The sequence below is a fragment of the Dromaius novaehollandiae genome, chromosome 17, assembly GCF_036370855.1.
Source record: "Dromaius novaehollandiae isolate bDroNov1 chromosome 17, bDroNov1.hap1, whole genome shotgun sequence".
Lineage (NCBI taxonomy): Eukaryota > Metazoa > Chordata > Aves > Casuariiformes > Dromaiidae > Dromaius > Dromaius novaehollandiae.
Genome location: NC_088114.1, coordinates 2,656,798 through 2,669,189, shown reverse-complemented (window position 1 = coordinate 2,669,189; position 12,392 = coordinate 2,656,798). Strand labels below are relative to the sequence as shown.

At 60.8% G+C, this 12,392-nt stretch overlaps 1 protein-coding gene across 1 annotated transcript in view; it reads left to right on the top strand.

Annotated features, from left to right (window-relative positions):
* The first annotated feature begins 9,272 nt into the window (after positions 1-9,272).
* RPH3A (rabphilin 3A) overlaps positions 9,273-12,392 on the top strand; it is a 31,050-nt gene continuing 27,930 nt past the window's right edge. The window contains exon 1 of the mRNA XM_064522434.1: positions 9,273-9,322. The gene's annotated coding sequence lies outside the window, so the exon portion shown is untranslated. The remainder of the gene's footprint in view (positions 9,323-12,392) is intronic.

The following is a 12,392-nucleotide window of genomic DNA, read 5'->3' as shown; positions in this document are numbered from 1 at the left end:
GGTGCCGGCGTCTCCCGCCGCGGCCCGGCCTCCCTCGGGGATGCTCCGGAGGGGAGCAGGGCTTCCCCGGGCCGCGGAGGGCGGCTGCCCCTCTGCCGTGGCGTCTGGGCGGCTGCTGTTCACCAGCTGCTGGCAAATTCGCACAAGTCCTGTGTTGATTTTTTCTTTTTTTTAATAATATTGTTCCAGCTTCCTAATCAAAATGTCACGCAGAGCTGAAGCCGCTGCCCTATCACGCTTGTAAACTAATTTTGGAGTCTTGTAAAAAAGATCAGGTTGGTTTAATGAAATTTAGATTTCATAAATCTGTGGTGATTGGCCCTAATTAAATTTCACTTCTTTATTAACCGAGTCCTGCTTCAGCTATTCCACTGCTTCACCTGGCTTCAATGTCAACCAACAAGTCTCAAAATGACTTGGACTGTTTTAATGTACCTTTTTTTTTTTTTGTAAATAGGGAGTATTGTGAATTTTCTTCTACCTTTCTAAAAATCTCGCTGGTGTTCCAGAGACTCGATAAAAGCAAGAATGTAATAATAATCCTGGAAGAACTCCTTGGCCGGCTTTTTATAAACTCAGATTCAGTTGCTACAGATTCTGCTGATTTTAAAGTCTGATGTTAACAGTCTCGGTTTATTAGTTTCTTTTGGTTAGTGTTGCGTTATGAAATGTTTCATCATATTATCATATGGACACATCCCCTAATTCTCCCATATGCAAAAACCTTCTTTTCTGCATTATTTTTGATAGTTCCTGGACTGACACTATTATTTGGGGTTCTTGAATGTCTGAGTGGTGACCAGATTTCTTACTGAGGGCTTTTAGCTCCTAGCAACTACTTAGTCCTAATTTTTAAAAAACTTTTAAGACCTGATTACACTTTAGTGCTGAGTTAGGCTTTTACAAATCTCTCTCTGCTCTGCAGTTGTGGCCTTTTAAATAATTAAGTGAATGTCTGGTAGCAGTTTGCAATTCTCTCTCTTTTCTTCTCTTAAACCCTTCCTCGGGGCTGGCTCTGGTGTTGCTGCTCCTCTTAGAGCAGAGGCCGTGCGTGCGTGTGCACGTGCAGCAGTACCAACCCGGATTTTATTGCGTTTGAGTATAAGGGATTAAGCCGTAATCACCTGCACCTAAGCACAGGCATGTGTGTATATAAATATATATATATATATATATATATATAATGTGTGTGTGTGCGTGTGTATATCTCGCTATATAGGTGTATGCAGATGGATGGATATCGAAGCACCGGTGCCGGCGGGTCCCTCAGGGGCAGCTGTTGGGGAGGGGGGGAGTTTTGTTGCAATGAAATATCCGGAGGGACAAATGATAAAAGCAGCAGTGCGGGAAGAAAACACAGCAAGGTGTTTTGCTGCACTGGGCTTGGTTTCTGACGCGAGAATATTCCCCCGCGGTGCTGGCCGGCCGCGCGGTGAGCACTCGGGCTGCTCCGGCTCTGCTCGGGGGTGTTTGGGGGCCGTGCACGGATGCACGCGAGCGATGCACGGGGACACGTGCGATGCAACCACGGTGTCTCCATCGAAGCCGGTGCCCCCGTGTGCCGCGGGGCAGAGTGGTACCTGGCCGCGGTGGCAGGATGCTGCGGTGCCCCGGCCTGATTTACCGGCGCGCAGGGGCTGCCGTCTGCCGCTCTCCTCGGAGCGCCGCAAACGCCCTTTTTTGCCTTAAATCCTTTCGAGTGGGGAAGCTTCAACGAGTTTTAAGTAAGCTCTCAAGGCTGTGCATTAAAACCTAACGAGCCGGAGCATCAATTATGCCAACACGAGCAAGGAGCAGCTCTGCGGGCGGGATGGCCGGTCCTTGCCTTGCCACCAGCGTCCGCGGGATGGGGACCGGCTCCGGCTGCGCAGCCGTCCTGCAGCCTGATGCACCAAAATCATCGTCCTCCCTGCAACGTCCCCGTCTCCTCTGGCTCGTTCCCATCAGCGCTCATTAGGAAAGCAGAGCCACCGCTTTTCCTCGTAAAACTCCTGCTTCTTGCTGACTCGATGGGGGTTATTAATGCCCTATTTGTCCTGGCTGTTCGGAAATTGCAGACCGCTTAGTCCTGAATTTCATCTTCTTCGCTGCCCTGCGTATTGTTTTCATTCCAGCGAGATTAAGTTAACAACACTTGCTGTTTCCTTTAACGTAGCAATTAAAAACACTAAATGCAAATGCAGATGCCCGGCTGGGGACCCTCCGGCTGTGGAAAGGGCGTCCCAGGCTCATCGTGCCGACGAGTTTTCCTTTGGGTGCGGGATCCATTGGGGATCCGTGCGCCCGGCGCGGGGCACAGAGCAGCAGTCGCTGGCCTAAAACCCCTGCAAAGCCGGGGCTGTTCCCGGGGGAAGGAACCACGGATGCAAAAACACCCGTTTCCTGCGTGTTTTGGAGCATCTCCGCCGTGGGACGAGCCCTTGGGACCAGTTTTAATCGAAGCGCCTGCCACGGGCGTCATCGGCCTCGTATCTGTGTTGTAGAGGGAGGCAACGTTCGCGGGGGTGGAGAAGGAAGCTTTTATCCCCCCCTGTGTAAATCCCTCACTCTCAGGGTGCACGTGCAGTTGTCTCGGGTGCCTAGTTAGGCTGGCGCAGGGCTGGGCTTTGCTTGCACCGTGAGACTCTGAGGATCCCATCTCGCGAGCGAAACCTGCTGCTTATCTGGGTGTCTGGCCAGCCACGAGCAGGCTTCGATACAGCATCGCCCGTTTCGGAGGTAATTAGGCTCCTACGGGTTTGGCATCCGTCAGCAGCAGGGCAGAGGGAGAAACGCTTCCAGCGAGAGAGCTGCTGCAGCAGGAGCTCAGTCCCTATTAGACACTAGAGAATCCACCGCTGCGCTCAGCTCGGCCGGCGCAGACCTGCCCTTTCCAGCGCGGCCTGCACGTCTGTATTTTCGGCGTAGCGCCGGGCTCTGCAGCAGATAAATCCAGGCCAGGTTGGTAAATGCTGCATTGCTGGCAGCCGAAACACAAACACAGCCCGAGCCGCTGCCAAGCAGCGGGAGCTGCGTTGGGATTTACAGCCCCGGGAGAAGGGGAGGCTCCGGCGAGCGCCCGGGAAGGCGCGAGCCCTGCGCCGGCACAGGGAAGGGAGAGGCTCCGAGCTTCCCGGCGGGGCTGGGGGCTTCCCTGGAGAGGGATTTCCACGGGGGCCGCTCCGGCCCTTGCACCCCCCCCGCCCTCGCACCCCCCCAGCACGATGCTCTCACCGCCGGAGCGGGTGCCGCGGCCTGTTGCTCCTGCTGCCTGGCGTTTCCTTTTATAGGACCTTGTTTTGCAGCTGTTTGTAGCCTTTTTGCCAGAAATATTCAGGCTGGAATCACGTAGCCCTTTCCAAGAATAAATGCAAGGGGAAAGGCAGGTTCCTGCGCCGACGGGCTCCCATGCCAATGGGCTGCGGCTCCCGGATGGCCCCGGGCGTCGAGGCCTCGGCTCCCATCCCTGCATGTTGTTCCCTTTCCAGAGAAATCGAACACCTGAGGATGACTTTGTGGTTAATTAATGTTGTGCATTGGGAAATCTCTCTGCCAGCCTGTGCAAATCCCGTTGCTAGCAGCCGCGTGAGCACCTCACTGCTGCCGCTGCTTTTTCTTTTTTTTCTCAACTTTTTTCCCCCAATTTTTTTTCTAGCAGGTAGGTTTGACCCAGACCAGCTCCCTCCTGGAGCAGCCGGTGCCCCGTGCATCGCTGGTGGCTCTGGTGGCCGTGGGGCTTCCCGATGGCCGCGCCAGCCTCCGGGCATCACCGGAGCCATAAGGAGCTGCTTCGTCCCGCGCCGTGGGACCGGCTCACTGTTTCCTCACTGGGACTCATCACGTCTAATTTATTTCCCTGCAAAGGCCCATAATGATGCGGGGAGAAGTTATTGATTCGGGCGTGCAGAAATGGGGAAAAAAGTGCCGCCGGTTTGCAGCCTCCAGCCAAGGGGGGCCGGTGTTTGCAGGATGCTGCCCGCAGCTGATGGGTGGCAGGTCCCGCTGACGCCGGGTTTCGGCTCCTTCCTCCCCCCAGATCTGGTGCCTTGGACCCGCGGGGTCGTCGCCCGCAGCTGAGCGCTGCAGCTCCCAGTGCGCGGGTCGCGCCTGGCCCCGCGGGTGTTTGTCAGGCCGATCTGGGGGACTTTCTCTGCCCTTCTGGCTGCTTCTCCTGGAAGACAAACTCCACGAGGGTCTCGGCGAGGACGCTCGGTTTAAACCGCGTGGTTTTCGCTAGGGCCCTTCTCGTCCCGGTTCGCAGAACCGAGCGCGGATGCAGGATTAACCGCCAGGGCAGGTTTCCTGCGTATCAAGAATATCAAAGCCTGGGGATTTTTTTTTTCTTTAAGTAGCAGCAATGAGACTCCGCAGCAGCGAAGAGCAAAGCCCCGCGGCGCGTCTCGGGTGCAGCGAGCGCGCGGGGGCTCAGCTGCTTCGGCGCGTCCGTGCTGCGACCAGCCTGCGCCCGCAGAGCTGCCAGGTCGCTGCTGGAGTCGCTCCAGCTGCTCAAGCTGCTGGTGCATCGCACAGATTGCTTTTTTTTTCTCTCTTTAATGATCGTGCTCTGCCTGTTTTAGGGATGTTTTGGGCCCTGTCGGCCCCGCGGCCGGCACGGGGAGAGGGAGCGGAGGCCGGGGCGGAGGCCGGCTGCCGTGGGAAACGGGGAGGAAAAGCAGCTCTATTTTAATGCCCCGCTGTGGGCTGGTGACCTAGAAACGCGGCGCGGAGAGCAGGAGTGCGAAGTCCGACCTCCCCCGCGCCAGGCACCGGTGCGGTGCCGCCGGGCGCCCTGACCTACATAGAGCGGGGGGACCCCCGGCCCCGGGCGGGCTGGATGCGGCCACGTCCCCCCCCCAGCAAAAACGGGTTTTACTGGTGCATGTCGATGCTGTCGCAGCAAAGCTGGTGCTACATGCAACGGGTAGGAGGGAGATGAGGTGCCTTCCTCCCCGCTCCGCCCGAGACGGAGGGAGCCCCAGTTACCCTCAGTCAAAACCAGCAAGTTTCCGAAACGCTGCGCTCAGCCAGCTGGAAGATATGCCAATTAATTAGATCAGTAAATAAGTTATACTAATCCCATCAACAAAAGAGGAGCTGGAGATTAAATCTTTCATGGCACTTACTTAAAAATTAATGCAGGCAGTCATTTAGGAAATGCATTCTCCCCCTCATGCCGCCACGGATAACAGTGCAGTTATATAGGACAGAACGTTATCGGGAATGAAAAATGGATGTAAAACTAGCACAGATCTCATTAAAAGGGTGTAATGAACTGACTGGCGTGTCTGCGCGATTGCATCAGGCTGATTCAGCGGCCAGATCCCGGCTCCCGACTCACGGCTCCGCCGCCACCCTTCTCGGTCCGCCAGTAGGTCCGGGGCCGGTCGGCCCGGCAGATGCGTCCCTGCCCCTCCGCCGGCCCCGGGGACGGGCTGGGGGACGCCGGCGCCCGCGGTGGCTCTCGCCCTGCTGCCGGCCGAGGAGGAGCTGGCATCCTCGCCGGGCGCTTTGCCTCCTCTTCCTCCCGCCCTTGCTGCTCCCTGTCTCGCTTCGCGCTGCTTCGGCAGGGACAGAGCAGAGCAGCCGGGCGGGAGGCTGGTTCCTCGCTGGCTCCTTCCCGTCTCCGGGGTCCCTCGCTGGGTCTCAGCGGGAGCGATGCTTGTCGCTCCTCCGGCGAGGATGAGCCGGGCTTAGGGAGCCGGGCCGGGACACCGGGGCGGCCCAGGCCGGGCCGGAGGCGGCTGTCGCGGCGCAGTGGGGCGGTGCACGGGGCACGTCCCTGCACCGAGCGTGCCGGGGCTTTGCTGAGGCTCTTCATGGACGGGAAAAACGCAGTGGCCTCGCATTGCAGGAAAGCCTAGGCAGAAAGATTGCACAGGCACCAAATTAACCGATTCTGGGCCTTGCGCGGCCCCGGGCGGAGAGCGGCACCGCGTAGCCGCTGTCCCCGTGGCCTCCCAGCACCAAGGGACATGGGAACGAGCCGCATCTCTTCCTTGGGAAAGGTCCCGTGCTTTGGGCACCCAGCTTGCTTTTCCCAGCCTGGAGAAAGCACGGGCTTGCATTTGCTGAGCTGCGTTAAGCCTCTACACGGCCACAAGTATCCAGCATTAACAGCAAACAAGCAACAGCGAATTCAGGCGCTTTAATCCTGCGGAAGAGCATCCCGAGGGGCTCAGCCCCGCCGGAGGCCTCTGCTTTTTGCAGCTGCTTCAGAGCAGCTTCCTCGAGCCCCCGAGCCAAGGCGCAGGCAGGTGAGGGGCTCTGAGCCCCCCCTGCCCTCGTCCCAGCATCCCGGCTGCAGCGCTCGCTAAGTGAAGCGGGGGAAAAGCTCAGGTTTTATTGCTCTGGAGAAATGGCGTTGGCACCAGGGTGGAATATTCCTGCACAAATGTGGTTTTGCAAAAGGGACTGAACAGTCTGGAGCTGCAGCGTTGCTCCGCGGTGCTAAAATCCCTGCTTTCCTCCCCGGGAGCGACTCCACGGGCACGCGGCCCGGGGGGGTCACTGCCACGATGTAAGCACCCCCGCGGGGAGCATTACGCGCTTCGGCATCCGCCCGCAGGTTTTACACCACTGTCACGATGGGTTTATTGTGTCAGCAGCGGTGCCGCCTCCTCCGCGGCTGCAACGTGCGACCGTGCCGCACAAGCGTCCCTGCCGCTGGTGAGCCGACGGGAACGCCGTTCCCGCGGGGATGCAGCGGGGCCGGTCCCGGGGGGCGAGGGGACGGGATGGGGACGGGGACGGGGGTGCCGTGCTGTCGTCCCGCTGCGCTTTGCTGCATCCCCATGGATGGCGTTTGGAGGGCCTCCAGCCGAGGCAGGGAAATTTGGATAACCCCTGCGATGCTGCAAGGCCCGGCATGGGTGCAATCTCAGATGCAGGTGCTGCCTGGGCTGCATCAGCTAGGAAGCAGCCAGAGGACGTTTTTCTGCCCCGCAGCCTACATAGCGGCGTGGCATTTTGTCTGCTTGGAAAAAATAGGTGCAAACCAGCTGGTCGTCGAAGCGCCGGGTGCTGCTCGGCGTCTGCCCGCTGCCCGGGCACCATCCCCGCAAACCCCGCGGTGCATCATTCCCCATTTCTCTTGCATGTCAAATGATTAAGTTGGTGTTGGAGCACTCAGCTGCGGCGCGGAGGCGAGCGCGTGCCCTGGCCTTCGCTGCAGGTGCCCTGGGCAGCCCTGCATCGCCCTGGTTTACAGAGACAAAAAATGGGGCGCCCGAGCTGGGAGCAATCATTTTAATTTAGCTCGTGCAACCGCGCTGTGCTTGCAGCTGCGAGGGGAGGGCTCGGCGCCGGGTGTTTTCCCCGGAACGGAGTCGGCTGCAGCTGCTGCTATTCAGCCCGGAGCTTCCGCGCGCTCGAGCTCCGAGCGTTTGCGGCTTTCCATTCGGGTCTCTGAGATGCCTCTGATCCTAATCAGAAACATTGAAGAAAAGCTGACGCTCGTCCTGCTCGCCGGCTCGCCGCTCCACCTTTCCTCTCCAGCGCCTTGATTACAGGCGACTAATTGGCCTAGAAATTGGGGGGAGCATCTCTCGGTGCCCCCAGCTGCAGCTCCCCGCAGCTCCCCGCAGCACGCCTGCACGGCTGAGCCGGCAGCACCGCACGTGCTGCACTTTGGGTGCTTCAATTTGCCGTTCCGGCTGTATTTTGAGGTGGAAAACGCCGCTGGGCCACCTCGATGCCACTGGTGCACCCAGCCCACCTTTGCTGCCCCGGGGAGGGAGCGTCGCGGGGCGGCACATAACGAACCCTCGACGATGCCGGGGCCTGAGAACCGAAAAAATAAACTGAGGAGGCAACAAAAAATAAACCTCCCCTGCTTTGCTCTGCTGTACGAGATGCCAGACTGCCAAAATGTATTTATAACGCGACAAAAATCAAGCTGGCTCTTTATTTTTAGACCATGGGCTGTCTTGGCTTCCCAGGGAATGAAGCGCCAGGTATTTAGAACACATAATTACAGGAGTTCCTTGGTTTTGCTTTTCGGAAAGCAGGTTTCAGGTCTGATTTTCAGATTTCTGCACATGGTTTTTCTTTTTGTTACTCTCCAGGGAGAGTGTCAAGACGTATCAGCTTTGAAGCGCCGTGCTCATCTCTGCAGCTGCTTTGCAGGAGCGAGGCAGTCCTGCACCGAGCGAAAACGCAGAGCCGGGCCTGGACGGGAGGAAACGTCCGTCACGCGTTTCTACGGACGCCAGCCGAGAGCCAGCCGGCAGCTGTGCAGTAATTTCCGTACCGAAGGCAGAAATCCGTTCCATCCTGCTTTTCTCTCTCTCCAAGGATTTATTTTTAAAGGCAAAAAAAGTAGAATTCCCTTCAAAAAATTACTTCGCACTGGTTGAAAAATGTTCCCGTATAAATGGCGAAATCCAGCCACGGCAGTCAGAAACTTTCTTCCCTGCCCCGACTCGGCGCTCGCCCTTGGCCCCGTCGCATGCCGGCCCGCTTCGCCCTCCGAGCCCGCTGCCACCGCGGAGCCGGGCGCCCGGCGCAGGTCGACGCGTCCCAGCCCGGCACCGGCGCGGGCGGAGGGCGAAGCGGGCCCTGTCCGGGGACGTTGGCCGGGCGGTGGGCAGGGGGACACTTTGGGGACGATAAAGAGTTAGTTGGACAATATAAGGTCGGGAAAAAGGCGCAGCAGCTGCATCACCTCTCTGCTTTCTTTCGCTTGGCGAAAGGCACGGCTGCTTTTGCTCCTGAGGTGCGGGAACGCGGTTCTCTCGGTGTTGCAGATTGTGCTTTCACGGTTCTTCAGCGCAATCCTCCGCCGGCAGCATCTGCTGCTCCTCAGAGGGTCTCAGCGGCACTGAATCCCGGCAGAGCTGCGTCCGGGGATGCTCAGCCCCGCGCGATGGAGCGCCGGGAGCTCAGGGGACCCGCAAGCATCTCCCAGGGCCACGTGCGCGTGGCTCAGGGTGGTCGTCGGGGCCACCGCGGGCCCGGCCGGTGCTCGCTCGGGCGGACCCTGGACCCTGGGCCCCGACGCGTGGGATGCAGGACTGGGAGGGGGGCCGGGGCCTCTGCATCCAGCATCCAGCAGCCGGGGGGGCCCAGCGGCACCGGGTCGCCGGTCTCGGCAGGCGCGGGGGGTCTCGGGTCTCCGGGGGGGGGGTCTTCTGCTGAGAGGGCCGGAGGGGACCCCAGCCCCCGGGGAGGGGGGGGACCGCGGCGGTGCGTGCGCAGCGGGGCGGGCAGCAGCCCCCAGCGCGGCTCCCCCCGGCAGGGGCGGGGAGGCGGCGGCCCCGCCCCCGGCCCGCCCCCCCGAGCCGCGCGGCCGCTGCGGTGCCGGAGCCGCCGCCGGAGCCGGAGAGCGGAGCGGCCGCAGCCGCAGGTGAGGGCGCGGCGGGCGGGGGGGGGCTGCGAGCCCGGGGGGAGCGAGGCCTGAAGCTTTTCCCCTTCCCCTTGGGCAGCACCGGGCGGGGGTGTCGGGAAAGTTTCCGAGCCGCTTCCCCCCGCGCGGGCTCGGCGTCGGGGCTTGCTTTGCACTTGGCCATGTGCAGGCAACTTTTGAGCACGTTGGGCTCTTTATTATTATTATTACTTATTTATTTACCCCCCCCCCCCCCCCGAAATCCTCTCTTGCGCCGGAGCGCGAGCAGCGAGCGCTGCCGTGGCCCCGCCGGGGCTGCGCTCGGTCCCGGGCGTGCGGCGGGCTGGGGATGCGGAGCCGCCTCCGCCGCCCGCAGCGATGCTCCGGGTCTCCTGCCCCCGCGCCGGGCCGCGAAGGGGGAAGGGGCCCCGCTTCCCAGCTCCCGGCTGCTCCCAGGGCGGTAGCGGCTGCCGCTGCGCCGGGAAATCGGCACAGAAATCTTGCCGAGGGCATTAACAGCTCTTCGGAGCCGTGATCGGTACCTCCCGGAGGCAAAACCCAGCTGCCTCGGAAAGTAGGTTGAGCCTGGTAACGCTGCTGTTCCCGAAGCAGGACCAGGTCATTCCGAAAAGGGGGCTCTGCTTATCCTTCTCGCTTGTGCCTTTTTATTAATGCTGATCTCAGACAAGCATAAACTAGAGCAGCAAAACAGCTGTCTCTGAGCAATTAACGCTCCCCTAGCGCTCGCGAAAGCCCTGAGCTCGGGGGCTGCGCTGAGCTCGGCTCCGCTTTGGGCTGGGTCCGTGCTACGCTGCTCCTGGGACCCCAGAAGTGCAAGTGCATTGGACTCATCCCTGCTGCTTGGGCAGCTGTAAAAAAAAAATATATTTATATATAAAAAAATAAAGGGCTCCAGACCATGGAGAGCTGGCTCCAGGGATGCAAAGATAACAGACGAACCATTTGCTTTAATTACTGGTATCAAAAGCCCAGGCTGCGGCTTAGCCTGGAGATAACTATTGTTAATGTTGCGATCCCGGGGTTTCTGTGATGATGCATCATTCATCCGGCGGGGGTTTGCGGAGCTGCTCGCTCCTGCCGTAGGGCTGGTTGCGAGGCCGGCGCTGGGCCCTGCCTGCGGCATCGGCCTGGGGAGAGCGAGGAGCTGCGGGGGGGACCGGGGTGGCGGGGGGCTCCCCCGGGGGATGCAGCGCCCAGGCCGCCGGGTGCAAACCCTAACGCTGTGCTCGAGCAGCCTGCTTTGCTCTTCCTCCTCCCTCGTAATCTTGCTTTTTGCACCGCCTCTGTAAAACTCCCCAGGTAAGCGGAGAAGCGTGCTGAGTTTGGAGGAGAGCAGGCTTTTTTGGCTAAGTACCCTTCTTTGCAGCGGGGTGAAACCCGAGAGCCCTTTGCTGGACGCTGCCACCTCTCCGGGCTGTGAGTACCCGCGGGCTGGTGCCCAGGGCCGTCTGAGCAATTCCCTGTTACAGAAAACAGGAGGCAGAGGGGCGGCGTGGGAGAGCGGGGGCATCCGCAGATGCCGGTGCCTGGCTCGAGGCGCTTCCCCCGGGGAGCGGGAGCAGGACGACTCCGCTGCCTCTGGACACAGGTGCCTCTCGGAAAGGGAGTCACTGCAGTTGTTGCCAATTAACGATAATTAATTAATTGCTCTGGTTGGTCTCGGTGGAGAGCAGCGGGTAGGAGGCTGTGGCAGTGCCTCCCTGGCCGCCCTGATTAATTGCTGCACCCCTCATTAAGCCGGGGCCGGGGCTGCGGCGGGGGCTAACAACCATGAGGGTTTATCATGTTTATGGGCTGGAAAATGAGTTGGCTCTGGCTGTGGGCGAGCGTCGGGGAGCAGCGCTGATGTCCTGCGCACCGGTGCTGAGCTCCGGGTCCGGCGGCACGAAGCGTTTGGCGAGGTGGTGTGGAGGTGAAAAGGAGCTGGGTGGCGGGACGGAGGCAGCGGAGACCCCGGCCCAGCAGCTGCCGTGGGGCCGGGCAGCGGCGGGGGCTCGGGGCCGGTGCAGCTCCGTTGTGCGGTCCCGGGGTGCCTGGCCGCCTCGGCACGGTGTTTCCCACCCGCCCCGGTGCTCAGCATCCCCGGGCAGCCGCCTTGGCCCCGGCCAGGGGTCCCGGTTGGGGTGGAGGTTTGCAGCAGCGAGCACCATGCAACAGGGCACGGGCCGTCTCGGCTCCCGCGATGCCGGTCGTTTCCCCGCGTGGCAGCGAGCAGCTCTGCACAGGGGCAGCCGCCTTCCCCTCCGGCCGCCCCCGAGCGTGCCTGCAGCCCCGGGGCCTGCTCAGCTTGCTCGTCGGGAGCCACCGGCAGCTCTCGCAGCTTCCCTGCCGCTAAACTTGCCGGGTGCCGTCGCCACGCGTGTCCGTGCATCGTTCCCGGCAGCGTGCCGTGCCGCGGTGCCTGCGCCGGGTCCGTGCAGCGCGCTGTTGCTAAGCAGTGCGGTTGCAGCGCTGCATTTCGGCTGGGGGCCCCGCGGATGCTGCCTTGCTGCAGGTGCTGAGAGCCAGCAGCCGGGGAGAAGTAATGCAGAGCGAGAAGTGATTTTCTGCTGTTGTCTTTTGCCTGCAATTAATCACAGGGAGTAAATCCTCCCGCCAGGCTCGAAGCAGCGCTCGGCTTGCGAAGGAGCTGTCTGGAGAAATGTCACCGTGCTGCTTAAATAAAAGGGACTGCGCGCTGCTGCCGCTGGATGTGCCGTCGCCGGGAGAGCGACGGGAGGCTGGGAATCGGGGCGGGGGGGAAATGGGCATTTTCAGCACGTTGTGTGAATTCACAGGGAGCAGCGGCGCGGGGCAAGTCGCGGGGCAGCTGCTCGGGTGCAGGAGACCGCGGTGCTCGCCGGAGCGCGGCCGTGCTGCGGGTGCCTGGTGGGTCTCCGTTGGTGCCTCTTCTCCGGGTTTAGGAAGCGGTTGGCGGCACGTGGCGAGGGGCTGATCCAGTCGGATGCGGGGCAGCCAGCGAGGATGCCGCTTTGCGTTTCCCGTGGGTCGCAGGTGTCACCATCGCTTATCTGCAGACCACGTTTGACCTTAATTAACCAGCTAGCGCTGAGCTGGTGCGTGAAATCAC